The following is a 6,795-nucleotide window of genomic DNA, read 5'->3' on the forward strand; positions in this document are numbered from 1 at the left end:
ATTTATAAATAAGCAAAATTCTGGTCAAAAATGTCTGAAATGCTATATCAGCTATACAAATATACATTATAACTTTCATGTGACATTAGATAGAAAATAGTCATTCTAACGACTTTATTGAACTTGTCCGGTTGCTCAACGGTGGCGCCACTCATATATGTAGTCAGAGGACTTACTGCGAACTACTTCGTCGTTTCATTCGCCTATTTGCCTCTCTATCACTTGAATATGCAAAAGCAATAGAGAGGCAGATAACGAATTTTCTATTTTAGCCCTTGGTTGTTATGTCAGTTTCGGTACCGGCATTTGTATCTCATGTCGCCCGACGTGACCTGGGGCCTGGCGCCTTTACCCTAGCTCTTCGGGCGACCTAAGGCCCTACCGCGTACGAGTAATTAGAGTGATATAGAAAGATGCCCGCAATTTGCGAACTTCGGTGTTCGCGGTAGGCGCTCTGTTCAGCATTTGAAACTCCGCTCAAAGATGGCCGACACATGTGGTTTTCAAGTTGTGGAAGGAAATGCTTAGGTGACATGAATAGGTTAAATAGGTTTTCAAGTTTTTGTGCGTTCTGGTCAAAAATATCCCTGCTGAACGCCTATCGTGTGCGGCGCGTCGTTATGAACCTTATGAGAATGCACGAAGGTTGATATTGGGCTGAAGCCGCGGGCGTCTATTGACGTCTTTGGGAATCAAACACTGGTGGTAAGCACTGGTTTTAAAAGTAATAGCTCAATATCTATGAACGTATTTAGGCTCAGGTGCGTAGCCATCATGCCAATTGTTTACGCTTCGGAGCGAACGAAACGCAACTGTCACTGTCACACTAATATGGAAGTGTGGTAGAGAGACAAAGCATTTCGTTGTTGTAGCGCAAGCGATTGTCGCCTTGGCTAGGCACCCTGATCTACGTAGAAGAATTTGAAGGGAGCAGATATCATGCGTGATTAGTGTTCCGTACAAAACTTTGTTCAGAGAACACTTATGGGATCACTTTGGTCTTGCAAATTAGTTACATGCGTTTTTCTCAGAGACCGTTTGACGTAGATACCTAAAATTTGGAACAGTTGTAGTACTTGGCACCACTAATATTGTAAATAAGTCAGAACAGCTTATTTCTTATTTTTTAATTAATCCTTAGAGCAGACATTTTTGATCAGAATTAAACAAATACAAATTCTGGATGTAATATAACTTGTACCAACCACCCGTAATATAGACATGTCGTTGCAACGATTCCTCAAAAAAGTTGCCTCAACGTAGCTTTCTACAATATTAAAAGTATTGTATTGTTCTCAAATCCTTGACTCACTCGTATTGCATCAAATGCATACCATATTTTTATAGATTAGCTTGTAAGGTGATGTAGATTTTGTTTTTGCCGTATTTTCTTTATTTAGTTTACTGGACGATGTTCAAAACAATGTTGAAATTGTATTTTTTGTGTATTGCAATGTATATTCACTAAAAAAATTAAAAAAAAAAAGTTCACTGATATCACAATACTTGTTCTGCATAAAAATATTAAAGACCACTCCATTTCTAGATAATACTTAGTAATGCTGTACATTGTGTATAATAGAGTACAAAATAGTATATTCCCATTTGTCCCCGACCTTGAGCATGAAGTGGGAAGAATTGAGAAAGAATATTCCTATTTGAATACTACTAAAAAAACAATATTCTTGATAATGGAAATACCAGGCGATATCAAGCTAGAACTAAAGTATTACTATTTTTCCTTTTTGTTCCTCTCTGGTGGGGACAAATGGGAATACACGTACAAAATGGCTGTAACATTTTGCTAGTGTGTACAATTAACAGACTTACTCTGCAAACGATAGAAAGCCCTGTAAAATTTTAGCGTACAGTCGACGTCAAAGATATGTTTACACTTTTGCTCCTTACTCCCTTAGTCCCTTGTAATAAGGCGAAAAATGTAAACATATCTTTGACGTCGACTTTACATAATTACGATCACACAGATCATATTATGCAACCGGCCCTTAAAGAAAACTGAGTGTCTTCACTTTATAATAATATGTAATACATAACAACATCGACTCTAAAGGGGCCCACTGATTAACAGTCCGCCGGACGATATCGGCATGTCAGTTAGAGCAAAATTTTAACAGTTCCGAACAACTGACAGGCCGATACCGTCCGGCGGACTGTTAATCAGTGGTCCCCTTAACATTAAACTGATTCAACGCCCCAATTCGAACAATGCTAATAACATCTCACAGCGATACGATACCGATCTGTCAGTGTAAAAAAGTGACGTTTTTGGTTGAAGAAATGTCACTTGACACTGACAGATCGGTATCGTATCGCTGTGACATCTTATTGGCGTTGTTCGAATTGGGCCGCTACTGTTCAACTCTCGTATTTTCGCGTGAATATTGTTAAGCACTGTTAGTGCTTGAAAATGTTGCGCGAGTGACTAAAAATACGTGAGTTAAACTATAAAATTAGTTTAATGTTAGTATGACTCACGACAGTTTAAATTCGAATATCGAATCTATAGATAACACTAACAAGGCTTATGTTAATTTTTCTTGCAGCAATAGGTAAGTAGTTGTTCTAAAAAATTGCAATTGTGTTACAAATACTTCACAACTACTAATTATTACTGACGTACCATCAATGGAAGGAACCTATTGCGTCCTCCACCCCACCCTTATCATAAATTCAATTACCCTTATTCGTTAATCGTTTGTCCAAAAAGTTCTAATCTTTGGTATTTTTGACATCAATAAACGAATTGTTTATACTATTCAATTGACTTTGCAAATTATTTCCTTTATAGTATAATTTCTTAAATTTTGTATAGTCATAAAGAAATCATGAGTGCTGTAGACATCTGTTATATTTTGATTTGTTTTTTGGATAGTTCATTACTAAAGGTAGAAGCCCACAGCTGCACAAATTATACGCGGGTCAATTGTTTCTATGACGCGTTACGGAGTCTATTCCTGTCATAGATTTACTTCCTTACTTCCCTTACTTCCCACAAAATAAAGAGTGCTTATAAAATACTCCGTATACCTACCTTCCTTTGTAGGAGTAACGTTTATATGTTCATTGAGACCAGCCGTGCGCCGCTGTGGGGTTCCGATGTTAAGGCCTGTGCACACCGGACGCGTGTGCGGAGTTGTGCACGTGCGCGTTGTAATATAGAGATCTTTATAAGACACGGCACACTGCTTGCGTGACGTGTGCTTGCATGGCCGGCCAGCTTACATTTTAGTGCACTCAGCCGGTGTGCTCTGGCCTGTACTATTAAGAGTGACCGTTTTGACACATTTGTTGATTTGGTATCATTTAGGTAACTGAGTCATAGATAAAATATAGAAATTACCTAGGGTATGGGTTTGACTGATTTTTTTTTACACGTTGGCGGTTTTGTCACGACATGATACGTCGTTTTTTGTTATTTATTATCCAATGCTAAAAAAATGGAAGTAAATAAGCAGTCTATTTCTTGTATCTATCTATCGCAAGCTCGTGTACCTACTCGTAATAGGCGGTCTTCACATTGGATGCGGGACCAGTGTGCAAGTGGGACAGCGCGTTATCCGTGCATAACGTCTCGCTCACACACCGGAGCGGTAGACGGTTCCGCATCAGTGCGATAACCGTGATAATGCTGGCTTTGTAGCCGCTGCTTCTCACAAAAATGTACATATTTTATTTGAAACAGCTCAATGTATTCATTATAATGCATGTTTAACTGCAGTTTTGTATAGATAGTCACTATTCAACATTAAAGGTTATTAACTTATTAATGAACATCAATTTGTTACCACTGCACTGGTACAAACAGCAACACTGTTAACTGTCCATCGGTGGAGCTTATGCCCTTTGTAATAAGGGCCAGTGATGGACAGTTAGGTGGGCGATGGTACAGGTGGGATCTTTCTCACATGGTTACCACCAGTCGCCACATATTTTAGAAATTTTATTATTGTCAAAAATTATGTATGTACCTAATTCCCAGCAGTAGCAACAAATAGGTAGGAATTCAGGTCAATGTGGAGAAGACCGGCTTGTAAATCTTTTGGTTAGTAAGACGCTCACAAGGCAAGAATTCGTATTTGTATACAAACTTCGTTCAGTTCAAACACAGTCAGAAAGGAAGAACTTCACTCCTTCTGCTCTGTCGACCTTCTGTAAGTGGGGTATGTCAACGCAAAAGTTAGAAGCGATGAAAAAGCTAGTAGACGGTCTTACCTGATAGACGGTTTCTCCACATTGAGGCTAGGTTCACACGGCGTTAATTTTTCCCGTAAGTACCGTATACGGGATTTTATCGAAGACCGTAGTGACAGCAAAATTTGTATAGAGCCGTTCAAAATCGTTCAGACGGCTAGACGGCTTTCCCGCATAGACGCCGTGTGAACGACTTTGAACGTTTTCTTACTGGCTGTCACTACGGTATTCGATAAAATCCCGTATACGGTATACGGGAAAAAATTACGCTGTGTGAACCTAGCCTGACATTACACAAAATGGCAACCTGGCATGATAAAGTGGATCTTACGACTGCGATACTAGCTTGCGAAAGATCGTAATAATATTTGGCTCACAAACACAGGTGTTTGTGAGCCAAATATTATTACGTATTGGTGCGAGTCAATAGTCTGCCGGGCGACAACCCACGTGTATAGCTAGAACCATCATATTTAATTATAAGATTGTTATTTTACATGTTGTTTTATTCATTTTGTTTAAGGACCTTTTTAACCCTTATCTTGGCATTTTAACACCCGTGATACATGGAACTTTAAAAAATCTAGCAGGTTCACTTTATTACCTTACAAAATAATTCTGCCATAAATATGTTGAGCTACCCTCCTTTATTATATAAAAAAATAATGGACACAAAAGACATTTTAAATTAATTAGTAATAATCAACATGGCGCCGCGGAAACAACAGATTTCGATTCGTACTGGAAGTTTGGCACTTATTTCTTAGATTAGTATATATTTTTCCATAATCTACATTTTGATGCATTTACTATCTGTTAGGGCATAAATATTTACATTGAGGTCGAATTTAAAAACATTTAATACACAGAATATTTCCACGTTGAAAAGTAGACAGGAATGAAGCTTTAAAAGTTTTCGGCAAAAATTTCTATTTTGGTACAAGCTTTTATCGCTGACTGTACTTTTCTTACGACAAACAACTAATACTCATCGAGACAATTCTAGAAACCCCTAACACAATTAGGTTGCGTTGTTTCATCACAGAGTTCCTATGGCCACCTCCTGTCTCCATCATCAGATCAGCTCGATGGTACCATAATATTGCATTGTCATCCGATTTATACATGCATGCAAAATTTCAGCTCAATCGGAAACCGGGAAGTGGATCAAATTTAACTTGCAAGATTTGATTACAGACCGACAGACAACGGTCAGGTGAAACTAAATAAAAGCTTGTAAAAAAATATGTTAAAGCGTATTAAGCAATAGGGAGTATCAAAGAGTATAATAAGTATGGGAGTATTACTGCAATGTTCTGCCGCCAGAGTGCAGCACTAATTTGTTTAGTAAACCATAGAGTAACTTATACATACTAGGCCTTAAACAGTTTTTTGACAAGTTTTCATTATGACATTGATGCATCAAGGCGGTTTGTTTACAGGTGGCCTACCGCGAAAATCGAAATTTCTTTATCTGCCTCTATCGATCGAATAAGCAAGAGTGATAGAGAGGCAGAAACAGAACTTTCGATTGTTGTGTTTCACGGTAGGCCTAGTGACGCCCTCTACGCAGAGTTTTGCGTAATATTCCCTATTCATATATGGTATGGTTTTATTAGCTTCATGAAGATTAAGGCGGCCGACTTTATAATAAGTCAATGCGGGACACCTACCCCTATCCACATTAAGACTGAGGATTTGTTAGAATTGTTGGTGGTGTACCTACTTAAATTAGAAACAAACAACACTATACCTATATACCTACTACCGAATTAACGTTTATTTTTAAAGTCATATTTTTCACATGAGTGGCATTTTTTACTAGTTCTGGGTTTTGGTTCAGAATGTCCAAAAAGTTTTCGGATCTGCCCATATAAAATTTTATAATTAGCATTGCACGTAATGTTTCTACTTTTAGTGACGACTTTTCGGATGTCCATAAGTTATTCATTAAGGAAAACACTCGTTCCGTAGGAGCGTTTGTTCCTGGCAAACAAAGAAGGTACTGGACGATGGCCAGGCAATTCTGGAATGGTATTCCGCTGTCTTTGAAATTTTGAACACCTCTATCCATCGCTGTTCTGTACTGCTCTTCATCTACTCCCATCTCTTTAGGACATCATTATTCACATAATTTGCCACGTAACTTACTTCGTCGAACAAACTATCTTCTTTTAAAGTCATAGCAGCTGTAGGCATCTGCACCAATAACTGTTGGTAAGTATGTCTGTACACACACGATTGATGATACACTGTGGCACATTGACATATCGCCGTGTGCCTGCTACACTGCCACATCTCAAAAAACCGTTTTTTCGAGAAATCGCGTCTCAAAGTTGTGAGAGTATAGTTCAGGGTGTTTAATAGGATCTTACTCCTTTAGTTTTAGGTCTATGAATTTAAAATTTAGCTTTTTTTACTCGGAATGACCATGCCACTTTTTAAAAGATATGTATATTTTTTAAGACACAAGGCCCGAAAGACAGGTATAAATACCTGTCTTTCGGGCCTTGTGTCTTGAAAAATATACATTTCTTCATTTCTTTTTCTTTAAACGTGTCTGCAATACGTTTTTTAAAGATT

The sequence above is a fragment of the Cydia splendana genome, chromosome 12 (genome assembly GCF_910591565.1).
Source record: "Cydia splendana chromosome 12, ilCydSple1.2, whole genome shotgun sequence".
Lineage (NCBI taxonomy): Eukaryota > Metazoa > Arthropoda > Insecta > Lepidoptera > Tortricidae > Cydia > Cydia splendana.